Source organism: Acinonyx jubatus, chromosome A2 (assembly GCF_027475565.1).
Source record: "Acinonyx jubatus isolate Ajub_Pintada_27869175 chromosome A2, VMU_Ajub_asm_v1.0, whole genome shotgun sequence".
NCBI classification, from domain to species: domain Eukaryota; kingdom Metazoa; phylum Chordata; class Mammalia; order Carnivora; family Felidae; genus Acinonyx; species Acinonyx jubatus.
In genome coordinates, this window is record NC_069383.1 from 124,446,335 (window position 1) to 124,474,034 (window position 27,700).

At 37.2% G+C, this 27,700-nt stretch overlaps 1 long non-coding RNA gene across 1 annotated transcript in view; it reads right to left on the minus strand.

The window, feature by feature from the left end:
* Nucleotides 1-27,700, minus strand: part of LOC113594667 (uncharacterized) — a 367,494-nt gene that overhangs the window by 179,856 nt on the left and 159,938 nt on the right. Inside the window, exon 2 of the long non-coding RNA XR_008297029.1 lies at nt 23,802-23,920. This is a non-coding gene — a long non-coding RNA (uncharacterized LOC113594667). The remainder of the gene's footprint in view (nt 1-23,801; nt 23,921-27,700) is intronic.

A 27,700-nucleotide genomic window follows, 5' to 3' on the forward strand; every position in this document is an offset into this window, starting at 1 on the left:
ACAAAAAAAATCTATCACCATGTCTTATATTTAGAATTACAAAAAAAAAAAAAATACTGCTTCAGATAGGAAAAAAAAAGAAAAGAAAAAAAACCTACTTGGGTAGATATATAATGTTTTTTCTTTGTTTTTGAAGGAGTAAAATATGTGTGCCAGGTTTGATTCACACTTACCAGGAAAATTCATCAAAATACTTGAATAATGAGAAAATTACATTATGTTGCCCACCAAGTTCACTGACTAAACTCACTCCCTAAAAAAATAATAATTCTGACAAACATGCATTCCAGGGTATGTTAACACACACACTATTCCTCATCTCTATTAGGCTTTTTTTTTTTTTTTTTGGAATTCTGTCTACCTAATACCAAATATCAAACTTAAAAAGGAATTAAGATGAGGTGCAAATTTCTGTTTTGACTAATGCCAATAAGTCACTTGGAAATGCTTTACTGGTTATTTTTATAATTTTTTTTCTCTTATTAGGTGTCCTGTAAAAGGAATCAAAACAGCAAATGGCTCCTTTGGAAGGAATGAGTCGTCTATCACCAGAGAAGTTGAAGTTCTCTGAATGACCTCTGACTTCATTCATTCAACAGGTGCTTTTTTGAAGGTCTATTATTTTAGGTCTAGTCTAAAATGCTAGACACGAAAAATACAGTTATAAACAGAATGCTGTAGAAGATGTTCTAGACTAATTAGGTCAGTGAGCTATATAAACTTTAAAAATCCTTTTGAACCCTGAGATAAAATACTAAGTGCGTTACATATATATCAAAGAAACTACTCCTGGTAGCTAAAGTTATTTCCAACCTGACATATGCCAAAAAAAGATTGTAGACATGATTAATAATTTCCTCTGTAATTGATTTTTTATTTATTATAAGGGAAAGAAGAAAACTTAGAGACAATAAAAACTTACCACACTGACTATAATCCATGGGGTTGGATGTTGTAAGATAACCTTACAGATAGAATGCTTGACCTTGTTAGAACCTCAATACTAAATGATGTATGGAGCATCAAGGAAGAATATTGCCTTTTCCTTTCTCTACATTTACAGTACTTCATGCTTCTAGTGAAGGCATTTTGTTTGAGAGTGCTCATGTAAAGCTCTTGGAATAGGATTTGGCACATAGTAAGTGCTATGTAATTGTTCAATGCGGCTGTTGTTTTGTTACTACTATTGTCATTGCTGTCTGGGTCAAAAAACAGAAGCAAAGAGAATGAAAAAATATATATAATATCAATTGTAAACCAAGGAAAAAGATGTAATACAATTTTAAGATGTAACATTCTTGAATATTTGACTACCTTTATTTGAAAAAAAATAGCTACTATATATAAGAAATTTCCAGAGTAGCTAACATAGTTGCCAATATTCACTTGCTACATCCAAAAATAGGGATAAATATATATACAAGAAATGGAAAGAAATATACCTCTCTCCTCATAGTAATTTTGACCAGTGGGATTTTATTGAAGGGCATTCCACTGTCTCAGGTTTCTTATCTAAACCAAATAAATTTGCAAAAGTATTAAAATGGGGCTGAATCATAAAACAAACACTAAGCCTCATTTATCACTTTCAGGATATTCTCCCATGCTTTTTTGATTAATACTTTTATTAGAGGCGTTCAATATAGATAATGCAAAATTAAATGGATTTTGCCAGAATACATTACAGCCATTAAAATAAATCAGACTATTAAATAGAGGGAAAAAAGTAAAATCTGAGAAAGAAATATAATTCCATATAACTTATGACACAGTCAATTAATCATGTAACTACAATTTGAGACTTTTCCTATAGAAAGAAAGGAATGGAGGTCCATTTAATACTTCATCATTATTGTCATATTCTTTGAAGAAAAGACCATGAGCCAAGGACTGATCTATATTGGAGACAAAGACAAAATTTTCTTTGTTTTTTTTGACTTCCCTAAACTCAACTACCTTCTGCAGCACTTGCCAGAGACAATATGAAACATGATATAGTATAATAAGTAAGAACCAACCTAAATTTCAATACTTTCTAAACTGTTTGAAGTCATTTGAGAAGAGCTCTTCTCTTTTGTCATTCTGTCTTCATTTTCACCCTTTGCTTCTGAAAACTTTTCTCCAGTGTTCCATTTCGCAAAACTACGTTCAATTTCCAATTACCTTAATAACAAGACAGAACATTTACTTGACTTTAATTATTGAACTTTGCGAGTTTTTTGGCCTTTAAGATTTCCCCTTAAATAATAAAAAAGATGACAAGATGAACACTTTTCTACATGTACAATAGTAGATCCGATATGAATTCACAGAATTATGATTAAATTCATTTTTATCAAATACCAAATGTCGGCTACGAGGCCTTTTTAATATTCTCTGTGTTTTATGCCATTCCTGAAATTTATTATTTTATTGATTTAATAGATTTTTACGTGTCAGTTATAGTTTGGTGAATTTAAGGGACGAGTGAAAAACTTTTTTCTTTGATATTGCTTGATGACAAGTTTAATCAAAAAGTCCTACTTTTGAGTAGTGATTAGAGCCTATTAGCTTTTGAGTGGGACATGAAAAGTAAAAACCACATTCTTGCTCTCACGGAACTTGTAGGATAGTTGGAAAGACACGAAGACTAACATATAAGAGATGTTTGGAAAATATGAAAATATTCTTAGACTTTTGGTACAGTAGGAATTAAGCAAGAAAAGGAAGAAATAGGAGGAGGAAGAGAGTTTTGATGAAGAAGAAGGAGGAGGGTAGGCCAGATTCAAGAGCCCAAGAAGATAAACGTTGATCTTTAGAACAAATACGGAAGTCAGGAAGACTCCTTTGAGTAGGAAGCAGTATGTTCAATGAGGCAGGGGTAGAGCAGACTTAATGTAAATATGCAGGGGTGTGTGTGTGTGTGTGTGTGTGTGTGTGTGTGTGTGTGTTGTTAAATAAATATAACCTGCCTTTTACTGTAAATTACACCATGCAGACATAGCCTTCTGGGAAGCAGCATGAAACCTGAACTCACCACACTTACTGTCACTTACTGTATGTATTAACTTGGGTAAGTGACAAATCCTTTAATACTTAGCCCCCTTCAATCCTTGAAGAATTTGTAGCTCTCTCCATGTGCCACCTTCCATTTCTTGTATAGCTTTTAGTGACTTTAATATGTTCATGGATGAGATTATCAATGCATTAATCTCTCTAAAGTCTTTCTTCCTTGGTGCCAACACCTTCCATGAGCCTGTACTCCACACTTCTGCACCTACTCCCATGATTATACCATTGATCCTTTCATTAACCATAAATGTATCCCTTCTGTAATCTGTATTTTAAACACTGGGCTCTCCAAGACCCTCCTCCTATCTTTTCATTTCATTCCTTCTATTTTCTGACTCCAAAAACTCTTCCTTCTCACTATGACTTCCAATGTGTTGACCTTTTCACCTTTTCACTTTCTATTACCTCTATTACGTCCTCAGTTCTGTTCTTATCCAGCTTGAATTACATGGTCAATCACTATAATCACTCCCTTGGAAATACTCTCAACTTGGTCTCTCTCCTTCCATCATCTTGCCTGCAAAATATTAAATTTGGTTAAATCCAAGCTTGTGCCGACTCAGGGCCTATATCCAAGCAGCTGAATACTTCTGGAAAAAAAATGCAGCCTGACAGGTTTTGCTTTAAATGCTTGACAGAAATCTCAAGTGAGCTCTTAGTGCTTGCCTAGCAATCTTAGTACATTTCCCTAGTCAATTCACTTTCTCATTCTACATGGTTCTTATTAGAAACCTTTTACTGTCTCCTCAAACTCTAAGTGTCTTCCACCCATCTGCTTCTCTCAGCTAAAGGCACTGCTTTAACTTTTCCATAAGAAAATATAAAATTAGAGGTGCCTGGCTGGCTCAGTCAGTAAAGCATGTGACTCTTGCCTTCAAGGTTTCTAAGTTTGAGCCCCATGTTGGATACAGAGATTACTTAAAAATAAAATAATCTTCAAAAAAAGAAATATAAGATTATAACAATGCATCTATGCACTTCCACTATGCAGTCTACCAGCTAACTTGGATCTGTATCCATATATTCAGCCTTGTCCTTCTCTTGTGTCATGACAGAAGTAAGTGCCTGTCTAAGGCCAACCTTCCACCTGCTCTGTGGATTCTGGCTCTCATTCCCACAAAAAGATCTGACTCCTGAAAACTTCCTCTCTTTCCTACAACATCAAATTTTGTCTTCAATAGTGGAGTTCAGCAAACCATGGCCCAGAGGGCCAAATCTGGCTGGACGAATAAGAATGGTCCCAACACGTTTAAATGGTTGGAAAAATAACCCCCCAAAATAATATTCTATGGCACATAAAAGTACGTGAAATTGAAAGATTGGTGTTGATAAAGGAAGTTTTACAGAAACACAACCTTGCTCACTTATTTATGTGTAATCTGTGGTTGTTTTCATATTACAATAGCAAAGCTGAGTAGTTGCAATAGACACGTATGGCTGGTAATGCTAAAAATATTTACTATCTAGCCTTTATAGGAAAAGCCTTCTGACCTTGCTTCTACAAAATCATCCTCAATAATATTTAAACACTCTGCTATCACTTACATGTTAGCTACAAAGACCAGTCCTCGATTCCATGTCTCCCTCCAACTATAACACCAAGTCAATACTCTCCTTTGCACGAAAAATTCTCAAAGTAATTATCAGTATCTACAGCTTTCAACTCCACAACTCTTATCTGTTTTAATCTCACTCCAGTAGGTTTCTATGTGTGCTGTTGGACTGACATGGCTCTTTTACACTGAAGGTGGAGACCCACGTGGCTCCTTAATTCTACTCCTACTCTACCTTTCAGCAGCATTTGACTGGGACCACTCTCTTCTCCACTTGCATGTGAGTCCCACCCTCTCTTGGTTAATTTCTTTATCTTGCTGAATCCCCTTTGATCCTTTTGCTGGATATTCTCATTTTCCCCACATCTAAAAATTGAAGAGCTCTGGGGCTTAGTCTTTTGCTCCTCTGCCTGCTCAGTGATCTCATCCAGCACCATGGGTTTAAGTGACAGTAGTAAACTGACTGATGCCCTTAAGTCTGTAAGTTATCCTTGAACTTTCTCTTCAACTTCACAATCATATACACAAAAAGCTCCTTGATATATCAAATTATTATGCCTAAAAACACACTCTTGATTTTTCCCCCAAACCCGCTTCTTCTTCTCTCTTCCACTTCTCAGTAAAGGCAATCAGCCAAAATCTTTGTTGTCATCTTTGGTTTCACTCTACCTCTCCTTTTCCATCTTACTGGTTCTTTGTTTTTTCTTTACCCTAAGACTCAAATACTACTGGCTCTAGAGCTTTAAAACAAACCTAAAATTCAACCACTCTTCACTGCCTCCAGGCCTATGACCCTAGTCCAAACCATTGTCTTAGGCCTTGACTATAGTAATAGCCTCTTGTTTGACGTCCCTACCTGCATGCAAATGATCCTTTTCTTTCTTTCTTTCTTTCTTTCTTTCTTTCTTTCTTTCTTTCTTTCCTTTTTTTTTCTTTTAGTTTATTTATTTTGAGAGAGAGAGAGAGAGAGCAAATGAACTGGGGAGGCGTAGGGAGATAGTGAGAAAGAGAGAATCCCAAGTGCTGGAAGCACGGAGCCCCACATGGGGGGCTGGGGCGGGGCTCAAACTCAACATCCCTGAAATCACCACCTGAGCAGAAACCAAGAGTCCCATGCCCAACCCACCCAAGTGCCACTCAAAGATCCTTTTCAAATGAATATCAAATCATGCAACTTCCCTTTAAACGGCTCCCAACTGCAGAAGGATTGAAGTCGAAACATTTAACCATGGTCAGGGTGGCCCCAGGTTATTCCCCCCTCCCCCGTTTATTCTCCAACTCCATCTCATTCCACTTTTTTCACTAGGCTTCATCACATAGACCTGATTCTGCTGCTCACAACCACTAAGCTCAGTTCCTCCTGCTGAGCCCTCCGTTTAAATGCTTTTCTTCTCCCAGCTCACCGCATGCCCTTGGCTAACCTTCAGATTCCAGATCAATTATCTCCTGCCCAAAAAGGCTTTCCCAGACACCTCAGCAGTCTCCGCCCTCTGTCTCCTCTGCTTACCTTTATCTTTCCTGCCTATTTCCTTCACAGTCCTTATCTCCATCAGATATTGCACTACTATGTATTTTTATTACCCTAGTAGAATATTAATTCCATAAGAGCAGGTCCCTTACTCTGTCTTAATTGCCATTGTTATCTAAGAGTCTGGAGGAGTTGCCACCCATAACCGTCAGTCAACTTACCAAATGAATTAATAAACATATCAATGAAAAAAATCTTCGTAAAATGTTCACATCGTCTGACAAAATAAAATGCTAAATAAATGGAGGCTGTTGATAAAAATAATATATATAAGAAAGTAATTACAAATTAATAATAAAAATTAAAATATAAAAATAAATAAATAATACTGTTTTAAAGATAGCAAAGTGGAAGAGTGGTATGCAAAACACTGTAAACAGCAACACTATAGCATAAACCTACACAAAGACTTAAATTTCAGACAGACATTTCTAATGGGTTTGTAGTGCTGACAATATTTTATTTTGTGAGGAAGTATTATATCTTTACTCAGAATACTCAAGCACACACACACATACACAAACATACAATATGGTGGGATACCCTACAGAAGTCAGCACTGATAGCTATGAATAAAGAGAACTGAATTTTCTTTTTCTTTTCTTTTCTTTTTTTAAATTTTAGTCTCACGTTAGTTAACATAGAGTAGTCTTGGCTTCAGAAGTAGAACCCAGTGATTCATCACTTACATATAACACCCAGGGCTCATCCCAACAAGTACCCTCCTTAATGCCCATCACCCATTGACCCCACTCCCAGCCCCATCAGCCCTCAGTTTGTTCTCTGTAGTTAAGAGTCTCTTGTAGCTTGCCTCCCTCTCTGTTTTTCTCTTATTTTTCCTTTCCTTCCCCTATGATTATGAACTTGCTTTTTCTTGAAGAAAGGAAATAAAGCTGCTGCTCTTTCATGCTTCTTTGGGCTTAAGTTTTGATTGTGTTAAGTCTGGTTTCTTCCAAGCTCTGAATCAAACAGTAAATTAAGTACTGCACAGGCAGTGTGACTAATATTCTCTTCTCATTCTTTCAGACCTTTGACTGTGCCCTGGGTAACAGTCTTTACATAGCTGACTTTGATCTCTTTTTCTTGGTTCAGGTGGTATACAGGATATTTTCAACAAGATTTAAGTGCGTAGTTGCAAGGGACAAATTTAAATTCAAACTGCATAAGCTTCTCATTTGAAAAAAAGATAGTTAAAAAAAAGTTGTGTGTGAACATTGAACATCTACTTTCCTTTGAAATGATAAAATTTCTGCAATTTGATGGAATTTATTTTGTTTGTTTCACTTCAGTGCAATTCATTAAGCAGGGCTGAATGTCTATAACGTTGAAAGCAATGTGTTGGGCACTTTAGAGGATACCAAATGAGCCAGGTGTGGAAAATGGGTTCTATCTCCTGGGCCACTCCAGTTGAATGATTATAGTTGCCGGAGGGGCTATCTTGAGAAGGATTGTGAAACTGTGACTGGAATTTTGGGAAACAGTGATATGACCCATGAATGATATCTGACTAAATTGGCAAAAGGGGAATCACTGCACAAATATTGAGGGTTTGCTATGTTAGAATTTGATAGTTATTGCTTTTAGATAGTTATAGTCCACTAAACAAGAAAAGATTAATCCACATGGTTATATGGCAAGAAATCATATTAATTGTTTAATGCAAAAAAATTGACTCTGTTATTTGTTTTTTTTTTTTTTTTTTTTTTTACTGGAAAAGACTTAGCAGCAGAAAACAGTAAGTGGACTTTTTCTTTTTCTCTTTGCATAAGAAAGATACCTAGGTTCCACCATCTTTGAGAATGTGGGAATCCTTGGTCCCTGGGGGAAAGTTCCCATTTGTTGGCTGCTCTAAGAAACCTTCCTCTCAACAACAGACCTTTAACTAGTACATTCAAGCAGGGTTATCCAAGAAGAATATAGGAATGGAGACTGATAATTGAGAGGAAAAATATGTGGATCAAATGTTTGTGGTTTTCCTCCTTAGGACATGGAAGAGAAAGAGATTTTGTAAAGGCCACCATCTTGCAACTGCCCTTAAATTTCCTCTGGCGGTATACAGAATCCCAAAACAGCTGTGAATAAGGAGGGTGTAGAACCATGGAAAATAACTCACATGGGATATTGCATGTCAATGGTGGGGTGCCTGGGTGGCTCAGTCAGTTGAGCATCCAACTCTTAATTTCAGCTCAGGTAATGATACCAGGGTCATGGGATTGAGCCCCGTATGAAGTACCATATGAGTGTGGAGCCTGGTTAAGATTCTCTTTCTCCCTCTGCCCCCCTGCCCCACTCATGTGCATGCTCTCTCTCTCTTTCTCTCTCTCTCTCTCAAAAACTTTTATGAAAGGAATCATATATATTAAAATAACAATAATAAAAAAATTAAAAACAAAGTGGTCAATGGTACCTGCCACCTAAACAAAATCTCATTTTGAATAATAAAGCTGTGTAGCATATTTTGCACTTTAAATATAATATAGCAGAATAAGATCATCAAAATAGAAGCACAAAATTAAGTACTAAAAAGATTCAAGAAAAGTAGAAATATTTTAGTTTAATTTCATACAGAATTTTATGTTGAAGAATAGCTAGAGCAGGTTATGTTGCAATGACTCATTTTGTATAAAGATATTTTCACAGCCGTGTCAAGTGACACATTTAAGGAATCCTAAAACCCTTTAAGGACTTGAATGAAGAACTTGGGAAAAACAGCTTCCATTTAGGTTTTGGAGTCCTAGTTATTCCAAGTATAGACTCACAGTGATTAAGACTCTGACCCTATACTGCCATCCTTGCCTCTGATAGGAGGTCACAATAACATCTAGATAAAATTCCCTAGATTGGAACACCCCGGTACACTGCCTCAGGACATTTTTTTTTAATCTTGATAGTACTTGGCAACAAGCCATGGTTGGTTCAAATCTGGAAACAACTCTGTAATTTTTTAATTCTGTCTAGGGAGCCACCTGGCTTTCATACCTATGTTTTCAGTTCCATTCTTCAGGCATTTTCCATTTCTCATATTTAGGAATATACCATGTTTTAATCTATGTTTCTAACCTACTTCACCTTGTAAGGATTTTATACCTTAGTTCATTTTCTTGACTATTTCTTCGGACTCTACATAACCCAGCATTCTTGATTATTTAATATCAGTGTGCCTCCACATAAACTAGATCAACTAAATAAGTTCTGATATTGCCTCAAAGGACTTGGTTCTGTATCAAATACTTCTTCACTGGTCCACCAAATAATTTATTTATTTAGGTTTTATGAAAGGCAAGCTTGTATTTTAGGTGTTATCTCAGATCATTCAACAACCAGAGGCTGGTATTAATACCTGAGATGCAAGGACTTGTATACCTCATATGGAGCCATATGAAAGGTATATTTCAGCTGCAGAGGAGAAAATATGTGTATTTTTTAAATTAAAAAAATTTTTTTAACATTTATGTATTTTTGAGAGAAAGGGTGAAAACAGAGGAGGGGCACAGAGAGAGGGAGACACAGAATCCGAAGCAGGCTACACACACATGAACACACAGACACACACACACACACACACATTGGAACATTACTCATCCATGAAAAATAAAATCTTGACAAGGTTTTAGACAGCCAACAGTAACTTGAATACAATAAGTTGTTACCACTTTAGAAAGTTTCATATGAGCAGTTTGAAATATTTTATTCTGATTATATTCATTTTAATTTGGTAGTCACATACACTGTTCAGAAAATTATGAATACAGTTACTAACAGCTTTTTTCAGTTGTTGCTTTATGTTTTTTTAATTTTATTTAACGTTTATTTATTATTGAAAGACAGAGGGAGACAGAGCGTGAGCAGGGGAGGGGCAGAGAGAGAGGGAGACACAGAATCTGAAGCAGGCTCCAGGCTCTGAGCCGTCAGCACAGAGCCCGACACGGGGCTCGAACTCATGGAGTGAGAGATCATGACCTGAGCTGAAGTTGGATGCCTAACTGACTGAGCCACCCAGGCGCCCCTGGGCAGTCCTTTTAAAGTAAATTGTAACTCTTTGGTTGGTTATTCATTCATTCATTCATTCATTCATTCATTCATTCATTCATTTAGTAAGCTCCATATTCAACATGGGGCTTGAACTCAACAACCTGGAGATGAGGTATTGCATGCTCTACCGAATGAGCCAATTAAGTGCCCTGACTTTTTGATGTTTAATAGAGATTTTGAGAGAAGCCAAATGCAACCACAGAAGATGAAAATGGAAGTTTTAGATTTGGTATATATTGTACATACACACTAAACATTAAGTAAGTTATGGTTTATTATATCATTTAGTTTGGTTTTTAAAAACCATGAGAGCAAATATTAGACTCTTAATTATAGAAGTTATTAAAAAAACAATGCTAAGCCAGATAAAACAAAATATATTGGTCTATATTTAATGCTGCAGGGGCGCCTGGGTGGCTCAGTCCATTGAGCGTTCGACTTCAGTTCAGGTCATCATCTCACAGTTCATAAGTTCGAGCTCTGCGTCAAGCTCTGTGCTGACAGCTCGGAGCCTGGGGCCTGCTTTGGATTCTGTGTCTCCCTCTCTCTCCACCCCTCCTCCACTCAGGCTCACACTCTCTCTCTCTCAAAAATAAATAAAAATTTTAAAAAATTTATATTTAACGCTGAAATGTAAGTCAGGGAAACCATATATCTTAAATACAGTCTCCCATTCTGAAAGGGAACGTCTGTTTGTTGCTACTCCCCATGGCTCTGTGTGAGCCCACTTGTCTCCTTACCTACGGAACAGCTTCTTGTTGATGATTTCTAAATTGACATTCAACTACATGATTTACCTGAGCTTTGGATTCATGTCTAGCTCTCTTTTGGGCATTTCCAGTTCAACAGTAACATACCCTTAACATAACCTTACCTCCTAACCCCACCTCTTTCACTAATGTGTTGACACTCCAATATTTGCTATGTGATGGAAACACCACCAGCAGCCAACCTGTCTCTGAAGGCATATACTAAAGAGAAAGCATCGTCTTCACTGCCAACATTCAACCAAAGTGATCAACCATACTGATTGATCACCCTGTCTGAGGGGTTTCCTGAGACATGAGAGTTTCGGTGGAAGCTGGGAATCTCCTGGCACTAACCTGAGGAGGTAGGCATCTTACATTTTAACATGTTCCAGGATTGAGAGTCCATTCTCACCATCCTCTATATCCTTCCATTAGTTCAAGCCTAGGTCTCTAGAACAGTACCATCATGGGTTTTCAAATCATTCCCTACTTTGGCCTCAGGGTGATATTTCTAAAATGCAAATATCCTTTGAACTACACTTTCTTTCGTGTCTCAACCATTTTTCACCACACTCATATCCAACTAACAGTGTAGTGCAACACATTTTTACAAGTCTGTGAGTCTCCCAAGTGTCAGATGTATGCATTATTTTTCTGTATATATCCATCACCTACCACAGTGACTTGTGTAAAGCACACGCTGGATAACTACTTTTTGGATGAAGAGGCAAATGAAAAATAATTGTCACTCTGTTTGAAATCCTTCAAGGACTTACTCTTTACTGCAATCCTCAATAAAGAGTCTAAAGGTACAAAGTCCTCCGCACTCCAGACTACATGTCTCTCCTCACATCCTGCCATTCTCACTTCACATCCTCTCATTTATTGCCTGAATGTTGTGAACAATGTTTTCACTTGCTTGTCTTTCTACTTCCATCTCTTCACCTAGATTACTCCCATTCATTATTCCTGACTCATCTACAATACCACCTCCCAAGAAGCCATCCCTGACACCCCCATTTACACATATCTCTCCTCTGTTGTACTACATCACACTTGACTTGCTACTATCAGAGCATTTTACCACATGCATTTGTGATAATCTATTTACTTATTTTTTCCATATTTCCAGTAAAATTATGACCTCTGCTAGGATAAAGGACTTCATATTTTTCAGTCTTGGACTCCACTGCCTAATACAGTCGGTAAATAAAGGGTGGATCTTAAATAAACTTGTTGAATGAGAATGGATGGTAAAAGCAGAAATTATAGCAATGAAAACTTCAATACTAATATGAGGGAATAACAATAATATGAATGGATGTTTCCTAAGTTGTCCTTTAATATCCAATTGATCCTTAAAATATCGTTTTCATGTTATGGCCCTTGCATATAAAATCAACAAAAGCTTCAAAAATTTGGACTATTTCTGCTCTTGAGATTTATAGTCTTTTGGTCTATTGCATTAAAATTTTTTCATTCATCTATCCATCCATCGATTCATCCAATTCATATATTGAAAAATATATGTTGAATGAATTCTATGTGTTAGGCATTCTGCTAGGTGTTCAGAATACAGCAGTGGAGCTAGACCAGCCCAAGTCTCTATTCTCAAGGAACTTAGATTCGGGGGGGCGGGGTGCAGACTACAAAAAGCACACAGATATAAGAAATAGGACAATTTCAGATAGTAATGGGTGCTCTGAAGAAAGTAACTTAGATTGACTGCAAACATAAAAGGCTCTACTCACATACTGAGAGTAAAAAGATACATCAAGTTGGTATTTTTTTTTTTAAGATTTTATTTTTAAGTAATTTCGACACCCAACAAGGGGCTCAAACTCACAATTGTGAGATCCGGATGTGCACACTCTACTGACTGAGCCAGCCAGACCCCCTTAAGTTGGTATTTTTATGTCACAAGAATGCTAAACATCAAATAAGATTTTTTTAAATGAGCATATAAAATAGTGATTTTTTTTTCCTCTCTTAAACACTCTTCTTTGTGATAACGTAATTTTTACCATCACACAAAAAAATTCTGTTCAAAAAATAGTTTGGTACATTACCAAAATTTAGCCCCAAACATGGCTTATTTTAAAGTTATTTTCTAAGATGAACGAACATGTAAAAAAAATGGAAGAGAAATTCCATCCGATGTACCAGGCATCAACCCTGAAGTTGGCTGGCTGCCCTATACTGCTTTCTAAACATAGGCAGCTGGTGCATTCTAAAAGACTAGAAATGATAAATGGGGTAGACACTGCTTAAGGTCTTTGTAAAGTTTAATGAAAGATTTATCTCTTGAGGGTAATGTTCCTCTTTCTTTTACTGAAATGAGAGTTTGATAACCTCTCATTGTGCTTTTGATAAATTACACCTCACAGTCATAACTAAAATGACTAAGTGGAAAAAAATTTTAAAAATAGCTAGGCCAGGTCTAGTTAACAGCAAATGGTTTAATACTTAGTATCTATAAAAGTAAGTTTGGCATTTGAAATATTTTTAATTATCAAGCTGAGAAATCTATGATTCAGTAATTTAACAACAATTACTGGAAGACCCTTTAATGGTCCAGAGAAACTATGCCAATTACGGCCACAGGAATGGGAGATTACGACTTAGAATTTATAGGGAAGTATGGCATTCTAGTCTACAATCACAAAGGATGTTTCCTTGTCAGAATATGCCATTACTGTTGTTCAAGCCATTAACATTTAATTTCAAATTTAACAGGTTTGAATGGGTTTATATCCTTATACACCCACATGCCCCAAAATTGAAAAGACAATTATCTAGCTCTATAAAAATCAAAGAAAAACAAAACACTTCAGTTATGTTATTTAACTCGAAGAAAGCTGAATGTTTTCCCAATATACTGAACATTTTGCCCACACATTAGGAATATAAGTTTTTATTTTTGAAACTCAACATATCTAAGAGCATTTAAGATGTATGGCTAGAAAAAAGAAATAGACCTCAATATGTCTACAGAAGTTAAAAACTATGTCATAAGTACTTAACACATTCTCAAGAGACGGGTTACAAATGCTAGGTGTGGAGAGCACTTCTCTGAGGTTTATATGAAAGTGGGCAATGCTACTTCTCATTTTTCCCAGCTGATGTTCCAGAGCTGGTTAGATTCAGGCGGAACTTCTTTGCTCTAGGAGCTCTATTAAGATCTGCACATGCACAGTAACTGTTGTTCGTATTTTTGGACCCTTCATTTTTATTACAAAATAAATCTATATTTGAGGTGAAAAATCAAAGAACACATTAAGTCAAAAAGAAACGTCTTCAATGCTCCCCACGATATCCATCCCACCATGTCTCTTCAAAGCTTGGACCCTACGTACTCATACCGACACACCTCCACTTGATTGGCCCAGAACAGCCAACTGTGACATACACTCCATGCAAAACCTCTACGGTATGTACATAAGATACTAAAATATAAATACAAGTATCGATAGACAATTAAATATATGCTCATTTTAATTGTAATATTATCAAATATATTTATTTAAATATGTAATTATGTAATTAAATATACACAAATGTTTGTATATAGATTATATACAATATAAAATTATATAATTTATACAATTATATACCTTATCTAGTTACATAATTTGTGTATATTTTACATAATTTATAAAATGTATTTATAAAATGATATATTACATAACTTACTAAATACATTATTACTACAGTATATTATACTATACTCTATATACTATATACCTTTATAGTACGCATATAAAAAACAAGATCCCATCATTCACAACTCAACTTCATCGTGTTGTTATGTATTTATTACCTTTATTTGTCTTAACAATTCATTTTGGAACACCATCCCTGTCGGCTCCAATGTCGGCTCCACATTGTTTTCTCACCTGGTTGCAGTAGAGTTTATATTCAACTGTGCACCATTGAACACGTATAACTATTTACCATTTCTTGTGACTTTTCTGCCCAGCTGTTGTGCAGGTGTGTGCATGCGTGTCAGTGAAGATATTCTATCTTTTGGATGCTAGTGAGTGACTTTTCTGCTTCCAGTATTCATAAGTTTCTCTTTGAGGTAAAAATATTAGAAGCAGGTTGAAAGCAATCAGTGCCTTAACTGGGTTTCTCCAGCACATTAACAATGTGTTGCTAAAGAGAAAAGCAGTCTGATTCCACAAACCTGGACAAATAGCATGTGTAACAAACAGACACATTTCTTTTTTTTTTTTTTTTAATTTTTTTTTCAACGTTTTTATTTATTTTTTTGGGACAGAGAGAGACAGAGCATGAACGGGGGAGGGGCAGAGAGAGAGGGAGACACAGAATCGGAAACAGGCCCCAGGCTCCGAGCCATCAGCCCAGAGACTGACGCGGGGCTCGAACTCACGGACCGCGAGATCGTGACCTGGCTGAAGTCGGACGCTTAACCGACTGCGCCACCCAGGCGCCCCAAACAGACACATTTCTAAGAAATGATCTGCAAATCTGTCCAATTGTTCATTCTGTTCACATGGAATCACAGCTTCTATCACTCAAACCCGACTCAATATAAATCTTAGACGCTTTAGTGCAAATAAGTTTCAAGTGTCTTATTGAAAGCAAGTTTTCCTTTTACTTCTTTGAGTCAGCAGTGATCCACAAATGGAGTGCTACTCTAAGATACTATCTGGTTATTCCTTATGAAGCACTTTCGGAATGATTTTGAAAGATAAATGTAATCATTTGTGGCAGAATGACTGACTCTTTTCAAAGCCTGACTAATCCAGACAATTTTGCAATTAGCAAAGGCTGTCCCGGTTCATGAGAAGCGGAGGTGTTCTGTGCTTTGAGAGGAAAGGAAAAGGGAAACCTCTACCCTCTGTAGCTGTGAAAACAACACAGATGAACGTGCACTGCTGAAGTGGACTATTCATTTCCTCGGATTATCTGTAAGAATTAAATAGGACAGCTGGCTTCACTTACGATAAAAGAGCCAACTTCAAAAAGAACTATGTTTTCTGGCAAACAGTAACTACTTGTTACGGTTATGGAGTAGTAAGTTGAGATAGTTGGGCTCATTTTCCATTATCCTTTCCCTGCAATAATGTGGATAAAGGGATACATGAAATGATCCTTTTGTTGGTCACAATATTGCTGATGGGCTCTTTTTAAAGGGCAAAATGCTTTCTCCATAGTGAAGAGCCCTGTCTTTGTTTAATGCCTTTCTGAGCATCTTGGGAGATGGGTTTCTGAGTTGTATTGAAAGATTTAACTACTGAAGGATTCTTGGAGGTTATGTCCGTTGACTAAAACCACTAAGTGGAAAGATTTAATCTCTCATATGTAAACAATACACACTCACACACACTACAACTGGGCTGAAATAATGGTAATACGAAGTCATTCCTCCAGAGAATCCAAACTCGGCAACATGCCTGCACTTGCTCTTTAGCAAAGCATTCTGATACAGTCCAGGTTGCCAAGAGGGAATATAAATAAATGCTTGATGCAAAAGAGCCTTTTCTTTCTGTGCTTCTGGGAAACAAGTAGACATACTGGAACACCGCCTAGAAGGTAGAAGATGGAAGAGAACAGAAAGCCAAACAGTTTGGAAAAGAACTTTTAGTCCATACTTATCTTTTAACCAATATTTAACAATTTCATTGATTGCATAGTTTATCCTTAAAAGTATCCATCGTGTCCTGACTATAAGAATCAGAGTTATCAAAGACCTAGCACTGCCACTACCAACCTCCTCCCAACTCAATGATTTGGGCTCAAGATTGACTAGATCCACACTTTTCGGTAACATACCTTTCTAACTGTAAAATGAAATAGTAATGATTATGTCCCACAATTGTCAGGAGTAGAAATTAGAGTTACCAGAGCACAGAGTAGGGCTGGGCAAATTAAGGCCCACAGGCCAACTGGGCCCCACTTATTGTGAATGGCCTGAAAGCTAGGAAGGATTTTTACATTTGTTAAAAAAATTTTTTTAATGTTAACTTATTTTTGACAGAGACAGAGAGAGACAGAGCATGAGCGGGGAGGGGCAGGAAGAGAGGGAGACACAGAATCTGAAGCAGGCTCCAACCTCTGAGCTGTCAGCAAAGAGCCCGACACGGGGCTCAAACCCACAGACCGCGAGATCATGACCTGAGCCGAAGTCGGACGCTCAACCGACTGAGCTACCCAGCCACCCCGGATTTTTACATTTTTGAAGAGTTGCAAAGAAATCAAAGAATAATTAAATATTAAATATTAGGCAAAAATTATATGAAATTCAAATTTCAGTGTCCATAGATTAACTTTTATTGATGCAGGACTGCACTCATCATTTATTTGCTATCTATAGTTGCTTTTGCAGAAGTGACTAGTTGTCACAGAGGCCATATGGCCCACAAGGCCTAAATTGTTTACTCTCTTTTTCTTTTTAGATAAAACCTGCCAACCTCTGACACAGATGATGCTCAGTAAATGATAGCTATTGTTAGAATATCAGAATTGCTGAGTGAAGATTGAAACATAATCTTCAACATGGGTAGAATGAAACAGAGACAACATCTGGAAACTGGAAGTTTTCTATAAACTAGCGGTCCTGAACACAGACCGAAGGTTCAGCTGCAGAAAGTAAATGAAGGGACTGAATCAGAACAAAGGGATAATGGGGAGTCCTGGGTTGTCATCACCCATCTCAATACCCACATGTGTCATCCGATACTCAAGCCTAACAGCTACTCAGGCAAATACAGGCTTAGGACTGCCCGAGAAGACAAGCTGGACGTTACATTCTTATGTGAAATTTGTTGGCAACCAATTAAATTTTTCTTTAATTGCTATTCAACAAAGTGTAGAAGAAACAAACTATGCCAGTGTGCCAAACGCAAACCAATTGTTTAAAAAAAAAAAAGCAAGGTTTGATGTGAAGAATAAGCAATAGCCCCCAATTGACAAGATTATAACTTTTATCTGAAATACTTCTTTTTTTTAAATTTTTTTTAATGTTTAATTTTGAGAGACAGAGAGAGACAGAGCACAAGTAGGGAAGGAGCGGAGAGAGAGGGAGACAGAATCCGAAGCAGGCTCCAGTCTCTGAGCTGTCAGCACAGAGCCAGATGCAGGGCTCGAACCCACAAACCATGAGATCATGACCTGGGCCGAAGTTGGCGCTTAACCAACTGAGCCACCCAGGCGCCCCTGAAATACTTTCTGAAGTCAACATAGCTTTGGTCATTTGGTAAGCTTTAGATCACCTCTCCTGTCCCTCATTTTTTTTTTGTTTATCTAGAGGCACTTTTGCCTTAGAAATAGTCAAACACTATTGATCATAATATGGTCATAATAGTTTCTTTTTCCTTTTCACCTTTCTGAAATTCCTGGTATCTGTCTCTCATTTCTTTCCATAAGACAACACGTTCTCTGATTACAGGTGTATAATTTACCAAATTTCCAACACTCGGAACATGAGATGATTATAGATGCCTCTTGAGCAAAATTTAAATAAATAATAATAACTAATGTCCTGCTCCATTTATCAAATTTCTAATGTAAATATATCAACCCAAAGTGTCAGAGCTAATATACAAAAACAATGGTCATATACTGAACAGTTCTGATGCAAATATGTGATTTTTGGTTACTACTGCAAGACATAGTGTTACTATGTCACTTCTTTTTATAAACAGAATAGAGAATATATGTGCAATACCTACTGGGTATATTTTTCCCCAGTGTCTAGCCTTGTAGAATATCTATGTACTGTAGATATATAAATGTCAAACACTCACTGAGAAACAGCATGGTTCATGGAAGCATTAGTAAGAGATATGTTTTTGTACTTCAAGTTTTTATTGTAATTCACTATACAACACAGCTCTTCAAATTGCCAGGGAAAAAGTTATATTTTTCTCTTGAAATAGAGGTTGGAAATGATACATTTGTAATCATCTGTGTACATAAAGCTACTTATTCACCATAGGCATAAAATATGTGTGTACTCTTGCTTATTAAGCTTTCAAAGCCTACAGAAATCATTAAGAATGCTGTTAGCATACAGGGAAGCAATGTGGTCTAGGGCAGGGGTATGGGATCATTACCCTCACCATTGCTTTCTTTCCTTTCCCACAAATCTTTGATCTTGGTAAGGTTTTTCTATCCCTGGTGAAATTTCTCTCAAGTGCTTCAAGAAATAGATATTTGCTAGACTATTCAAATATTTTATTAAATTAGACTATTGCCTTTGCATTTAAATCTATAGTGTTTTGACTTTTACCAATATGTATTTATAATCCTTACATAATAGACAGGTAAATACAAATAAAAATTATTTAGAGGTATATGGAAATGAATTTACTCCAGGAGAAGTAGGCATTTGACCTGTTCTAAATTTTTCAAATGCTACTGTGAATGGATCACTGTTAAATAAAAGGTACATGTGAGGCTATGTGTAAACAGAATAAATGACAAGTCTAAAAAGTTTTAATGTTATCCACTGTCAAAAACAAATGTTCAAAGACATTTTTGTTAATGTCTCAATTTCTACCCTAATTGTATGCCTTTAAAATGTGTTTAAATATATGCTGAAATGCTTTATAAATAATAAAATTTACAGGGCAGCTTTCTGTGGGTATTAGAAAAAGACTGCGTAGTGTAATTTCTCAAAGCTCAGCAAGATGCTAAAATTGTGTCTTCATAATGATATTCTGCATCTGCATAGGATCCTTTGCTTAAGGATATCAGAGAGCTTTACTTAATATTAAGTGATTAAATCATACAGTACCCTTGAGTGACAAGTTTAATTATACCCATTTCCAGAAAGACAGTACGCTGAAAAACTATTAATCTACAACCCAAGGTTATCCAGATAATCAAGACCAGAAGGTCATTTTGCTGGGATATCCATACCTCCTCCAGTGGCTAGCTCCCATATGGAAGTGAATTGTCAGACTTGGGATTTTGCCAACTTCTTCAGCACATATATAAAGCTGAATGGCATCACTAGTATTGCAAGCATCATATCTTGGGAGCGTTATTAATAACCTCTTAGCACCTATGATTCAACAACAGTTGCAGAGTTTTTTTGGGGGGGAATAATAAAGTATCAAGCTAATGCTCTTTGTTATAGAAATACTAAAAATCATGCAAACTATGTAGTAATTTGAGAAAGGAAATTCTGAGCATACACACATTCATTTTTTAACAAAAGGCACACACACTCGCACAAATTCACAAGCAAACTCACAGTTGGTTCTTTCTACTAGTGCTGCTGGTTCTATTCCTAAGAGCTAAGACTCCCACCTAGATTTGTCCCTGCCTTTTCCTTTCTGCTTCACTCCCTGGCATGAACATATCTTGTTTTTAGGTATGAGAACCATCTTGTAGTCATAAGTAGACAGATATGAGAACCAGTGGTCAACACACAAAAAAATGGTAAAGCTGAAAGTTAGCAATAGCTTCAATCTTAAATGGCACTCCTAAGCTGCATTTAAGCTGCTGACAGACCATCCCTGAGATCAATTACTTCCCAGCTTCTTGTAATCTATAAACATGTGCTTAATTCTTTTTTTATGGCAACCTGCAGCAAAACACATCACTAACCAATACACATTTTACCCTGTTGCTCATGTTCATCACCTTTGTAACATTTCTCCTTATATCAGAGTATCTTATTTATTTATAGAACTACTCCCTGGTTTTAGTTTCTCTTTCTCTCCCTGCACTGAAATAGTAGCTGCACAAAAGAATGGCTATAAATGGCTGTATCCACATAACAAATTCTTTGGCACTTTGCAAGCTATGATACATAGTTTTGAAAAATAAATACATATGTGAGTGAAGAAACATTAAATATTTTACATATATGTCCAATTACTGAAACATCACAAACTTCCTTCACTTTGCATAAGTGACTATTGGATTTCTACAAATTTTTGTTATCTTATCTTATCTTATCTTATCTTATCTTATCTTATCTTAAGAGAGAGACAGAGAGCAAGAGGGGGAGCGGTAGAGAGACAGGGAGACAGAATCCCAAGCAGGCTCCATCCAGGCTGTCAGCACAGAGCCTGATGTGGGGCTCGAACTCACTAACTGTGAAGTCATGACCTGAGCCAAAGTTATGAGTTGGACACTTAACTGATTGAGTACTCGGGCGCCCCAAGTTTTGTTTTCTTTTAATATTCTATAAGGAAAAGAGATCTATATAATTTTCCATGAAAAAAAAAAACCTGACATAGAGCATCCTCACTGCCTATGCCTTATTTCACTTTCCATCATGATGAGCCTGGTTCTGAGAGCATTGGCAGAAGCTACAGGCTCGAAGCAGGGCTTCTGCCGTGGTGCAGGGCTTGTGGAGATGACAACACCGAAAGAACAAGGCAGGAAGGAACAAATCCCTTTTAATTTCCACCAGCCTTTCAGTCTCCCGTCCTCTACTGGCAGACCCAACAGGGAACTAGCTGGAAAAGCAGAAGTAGAACATTCGGTGTTCCGTGCCCAGCAAACATGGAAGTGCAGGTGAGGGGCTGAGAGAAAAACAGGTTAGCATGTAGCAAAAACACCCCATTAGATTTGTCTCATGGAATCGTATCTTGTACCTTCATCATTCATTACAGGGTGATAGTTTCCCCCCGAAAACACAGATCTGAGCAGGTCTAACTTCTGCTTTATATCTTCCAGACACTGTCTTCGAATAGCTTTCAAGCGACTCAGTATTATAGACAAGACACTTTATGACTTGGCTCCTGGCTTTCCCTCTCCTCCCATCTCCTACCAACCTCCTAGGTTCTAAATTTAAGAAGAGTTGGCCTCAGTCTCCCTAAATAACAGGTTTGAATAATTTCTTCAAATATCCATTATTCCATTCCTCTGTCTACACCAGGCTGATTCTTACTCATGTTTGGGGCAGGAATTTGAACTTCTCTAACTCTTGCTTTCCATCTTTGCCATATGGGAATGTTACTAGATTCTGTTACACAAGGCTGTTAGTAAATCAAGTAATGCAGGTAAACCATTAGTACCTACTAACACATAGCCCACACCAGAAGGGTAACTATTCTTATTGTTATCATTACTTTTCAGAACTCTACCAAAAAATACCTTTGTCTCACAAACCCTCTCTAATACCCATGTGTGTATTTCCTCGGCAACCCCATAAACAAGGAGACCTATCACACTGCATTAGAACCCATGGCTTATTCATCTGTCTTTCCCAGTAAACTATAAAATTATTGAGGTCAATGGTAATGTCTCTTATATCTTTAACTCTGTGCTTAACACAGTGCACAGCAGAAAGTAAGTTTTCAGTGGCTATTAATTCAATGAGGAAAATGTTCTTTTACACAAATTTAGTATCAGTTTTGCTACTTTGCATAAAGACAATGTTAACACACATGCACGTGTGCATACGAGCACACACCTAGGAGAGAGGTTAACTGCTATTCAGACAACTGCCACAGCAACTTACTTCATGACAAAGACCCAAGCCATCCCTTGTAGTTACTAACCATAAATTATCTGCTACATTTGTCAAAGCAAAGTGCTCATGTTTGAAGTATTTAGAAGAAGGCGAAAATTATTCATATGAGCTCCGTCTTAGCCTATGTTCCTATGCCACCTCCATGAAAGCAGAACCAGAGATTACTGGCTCGGGGAAGGAGGGCTTGTTTGGGGAAGTGACCCCAAGGAACAGGAATGGGGGGCAAGAGAAGGACAAACTGGGCCACTGTGAACCAATGTCGGCTGGCGGACTTGAGCTGTTGTGGGTAACTGGGGCTCATTCCCCCCTGGGGACACCTGGAGGAGCCCTGTAAAGCGCAGCTCAGGGGGCTCTACCTGAAGGGCAAAGGAAGAGAGTATTTATCCAAGCCTCTCACCCCACTCATCAAGAGCAGACCCAGGAAGTGCACACTACATCATACTGCCTGATTTTGAAGGCTTCCGAATGGCTGAGTGGTTTCCCACAGACAGCCCAGTAAGAAGTGACAGAAAACTGCTAGGGTGGAAAGCAAAAGAGATTCTAGGCACAGCTAGGAGTGTTGCCCTAGGGTTACACCTGCCTGTGGCCGGTTGCCACAGCAACTGCTAGGGTAAGGAAAAAAAAAAAAAGAAAACACAAAGTCTGAGAGAATATCACTGGTGTCTTAATCCAGCTGAAATATAGGTCTTCTTAAATGGGCTACGTTCACCTTATTACCATGAACTGCTTAAAGAACTTGTAAATAACTGCTTTCCATGCAGCAATCTGGAAACATTTGACTATTTACTCTTTCTCATTGCTAATTGGATGGTATCTTAACAATGTAAGGAGAAGTACAAAAAGATTTCAAGACATTTTTGATAGGTAGACAGCCTTCATGTGGAAATCTGAATTATTAGGCCAATTGATACTCTGTTTTAACTGAGAATTGACATCTCCCTGACTTCTTTTAAAAACAAGTGACTCCCAGTGCCAGGAGCTCAACTGTACAGTCTATATGTGTCATTATTCAGAAATAAAAGAATGGGGGGAGGCAAAGAGATGGGATCAGGACAGGACATAAAAGTAATTTCAAATATATTAGATAACATTCCAGTTCTTCGGTTGTAGGGTGGATTTCGAGGTGTTCATTTTTGCTTTATAACCTAATTATGTTATATATTATGAGTTTGAATAAAATATTGTGTAACAAATTTAAAATAAAAATTTTCATATTTAATTTGAAGAAAACATTCCAACCATATGCTTTTACATGGCATAAACCTTAAATATAAGCATACAGAAAGGCTGAGAGATGAAAATACATACTATGAAAACACTCATCAAAAGAAAGCAAGAGAGAGAAAGGAAGAATGACAGAGAGAGAGAGAGAGAGAGAGAGAGAGAAACAATGGTTCAAAAGCAAAGATGTACTATCAGCGACTCACCATGCCGAGAAGACAAATATTGGACTTCAGAGCCAGCCAGGGAGGAGGGGTCTCAAGGTTTCCACTGGACCCAACAACCTTGAATCAGTTAAATCCTGGATTAGATCCAGGACATCTGCCTGGAACAGAAACTAAAATAAATAGTGGTCTGGAACCTTGAAGAGTGCCATAGGTATGCTTCCATACCCCATACATGTGTAACACAAACACAAAATGAACTCTTGTTGAACATAAGCTCACAGATAAAAGCACAAAATATCTTAAATCCATTACCTGGCTATTTCGAAGAGATAAAAGAAGAAATGTATGTTTTACAATGAAGGCAGGATATTTTAAGAAAGGTACAGTTCTGGGGTGCCTGGGTGTCTCAGTCAGTTAAGCATCCAACTCTTGGTGTCCGCTTAGGTCATGATCTCATGGTTTCATGGGTTTGAGCCTCACGTTGGGCTCTGAACTGAGTGTGGAGCCTGCTTGGGATTCTCTCTCTATCTCTCTCTACCTCTCCCCAACTCACACTGGCTCTGTCTCTCTCAAAATAAATAAATTAAAAACAAAATTAAAAAAAAAGAAAGACAGGTACCATTCTTTTAAGAAAGAAACTATTAGAGAAATGAAAAACATAGTTATTGAAAGCAAAATCTCATTGGATGGGATAACTAGGAGTCTACTTAAGACTAGGAGATGGGTACTGTGAACAAGTTTTCCTGAACATGGAACAGAAGGGTAATGACTGCCAACAGCTGACAGCTCTGCCCGGTAGTCCCCACAGCACCCAGTGAGTGGAGAAGGAGGGACACTGCCTTCTTCCCTAAATTAGGGTAAGTTTAGTTGAAAGGCATCTGCCCTTTAGGCTGACTTTTCCCTCTTCCTTTGGCATGGGACTTTTTTGTCTGCATCTGCTGGTGTTTCTGGGTTGTGGGCTCCGCTAGTTCCCAAGCTGTGATGATAAAGGGAACAACAAAACTCCCAAAGAACAAGCCACTCCGTCATTCCTCAAGTCCCTCAAGACTAGTCTGCCTTTGTCTCTCTACCTTCCTGAATGTTTATGGGCAAACCTTCCCAGCGTTGCCTCATGTTTTGTGCCCAGGATTTTCAGCTGTAATCAGCAGAAAGGAAAGGTACATTTACTCCATCTTGTCTACAACTAAAAGTTCTTGTAGCAGTTCTTAAGAGCTGACATAATGTGTCAGCATATACACTCTTTCAATCCATAGAATATAAAATGGCTGGCTACCTCAATGCATTAACACATTTCTAATTTTGTCATTTTCCAAAGATTTATTGGCTATGAGAAACACACTAATCAAATAAACAGTAAAAATAGCAACTTTAAATATTTTATCTTTATGATCTCAAACAATAATTAAGATTTTCAACGTTAATTTATTTTATATTTTTCCACCAGATGTTTTAAAAATCTAATTAATGTAGTTTTTTTCACTGAGTTTATGAATCTATTTAGTACCTTTCTTATTTTAAGTTCCAACTTTTAAAAGCTTATACAATTACTAGTCATATTTTTTTTACATAATTTTGACTTGATTTATTCTCTTTGCCTTTATTTAATGATTTAATAAAATCTTTAAGACTTTACTTCAAGACTTCTTATTTACTTTCTCTATAGAATGCATATGATCTGAATTGGCTGAAATCCACCAGACAAGAAAACATAGGCTGCATATGTAATTAAGCAACAATTATGGTTGCCCTTGAGAGAGAGAGAGAGAGAAAAGTGTGTTATTCAAATGTATGAGCGACAATCCAAAGGAAACAGGTAACAAAATAAAAAAAGTATTTTAAAAGCTACTAGTTGTGCTACTGTGCAAACCTTAGAGGATAAACTTCCATGCTTCCAGTAATTTTAATCTTTACCATTTTACAAAATATTTCCCACAAGCTTATCCAACCTAACGCATATTAACTAGTCCGACTTCCAAGGTTACTCTTTAACTTCTGAGTTGATCTATCCAATGAGCACATGCCTCAAAGAGAGCAGAGGGAAATATTAACACAAAGCAATGTGTCTAACATTCATCTATTTTGTAGAGAAACATCCCATGCCATTTTAAAATTTCCATTAAATAAAGAATCATGCATTTTGGAACCGTTAATAGAACATTACCCACATCATCTTCTTATAATAATGCCTAAGACACCAGCTCTCATCTTCTTATTCCCTCTCTACCAGTTTGCTTTCAGATCATTGCCGCCAATGGCTCTATTACACGGAGGGGTTGCCTTTCCCTCCTGGCAGGAAAAAATTCAATGAAGAGATTACACTTGAAAGACAGTATAAGTATGCATCAGTCCTATCAAACAGCTGCTCTGGATTTCCATCCAGAACTTGAGCCCTCTGGCATATTCCAGCCCACCTCAATACCCAGGAAACGTGTTCCTGGAAAATGCCCCCTTCTGACAATAATTAGCAGTACCAAAATACATATATCACAGACATTGACACTCAAACAGCAACTTTTAATCTGCTTTAACTTCTTAGTGAATACTAGCCTGAGTTAGGAACTCTACTATAATGCTTTGCAAAATAGGACAATTCTACACTGTAACAAATAATCAGAGGAAGATGATCTGCCATTTATTTATTTATTTTTAATACCAACTATATAGAGACTTACTTAAATTATATCACCTAAACTTCAGAACATAGCTGTAGGGGCAAGCTATTTTTATACCTATTTTAGAGAAGAGGAAACTAAAGTTGGGAGGATTTAAATAACTTTTTTAGGATAACTGCTAGTAAATAGCAAAGACAAAATATCGGCCCAGGCTGCCTAACTCTTAGTTTACTGTTTCAACTCTAATTCAGTTACTTGAAGAAAGGAATAATAATCCTAAAACTAGGAGACCAGTGTTAGCCAATTTTTACAGGTTATGTAACATTTCTGAATTTTAATGTCATCTATAAAAAATAATGCTTACCAATTTAATAGATCATGACAGAGTAATTTCATATGAAATCTTACCATTGCAAAGTGTTATCCCTATCCCAGACCCTAAAAAGCTTTTTTTTTTTCAAGAATAAATTTTGGAGGACACCTGCCTAATTGTCTTTTCAATGATAACCTTGCCACTTTCCAGTCACTGACATTTCTGTCCCCCTTGCATATTCAAATGGCTGAAGAGGAACCAATCTTGTTAAAAGGGACCTTATTCTGATGCTTGAGTTCACTGCCCCAAGACTTACTACATAGAGTGAGCTAACTAATAATGTCTTTTCTACATTTTTGAATTTGGGATCAGGGACAGTATGTCAGCTTGTCAGCAGCCACGTCTCCAACCATGCAGCTAATCTCAGGAAAATTGGTAATGTGACGGTCAGAAGAACAGAGAAAATCTATACAGAGAGAGAGAGAGAGAGAGAGAGAGAGAGAGAGAGAGAGAGAGAAGTTATTAAATATACGGATGTGTACGAAGGAACACGGAGGAAAGTTGAAGGCCTGTAATACTGTTCACTTCTTTGAAGTTAGTTATTCCCTGCTCTCTCCCGGGGCTTTAGCTACTTGTATCTTCCCATCTCCTTATAATCAATCTCCTTTTTTTGATTAAGCAAACTCTAACTGGATTTCTACCACCTGTAATCAGTATAATCTTTTAAAAAAATAGCACAGTAGAATGTGTTATGTTGAATAATGGCTCCCACAGATATCCAGGTCCTAATCCATGAAGCCGGTGAATGTCACCTTAGAAGACAAAGAGACTTTGTCCATGTGATTAAATTAAAGGTTTTGAGATGGGGAGATAATCTTGGATTAACCAGTGGCCCTAAATTTATAGGAGGGAGGCAGAAGGTGTTTTTGACTCAAGAAGGCGACGTTACAATGGAAGCAAGATGCTACACAGCTTCTTCCTGAAGCAGAGGGAAATGGAGGAAGGAACTGTGA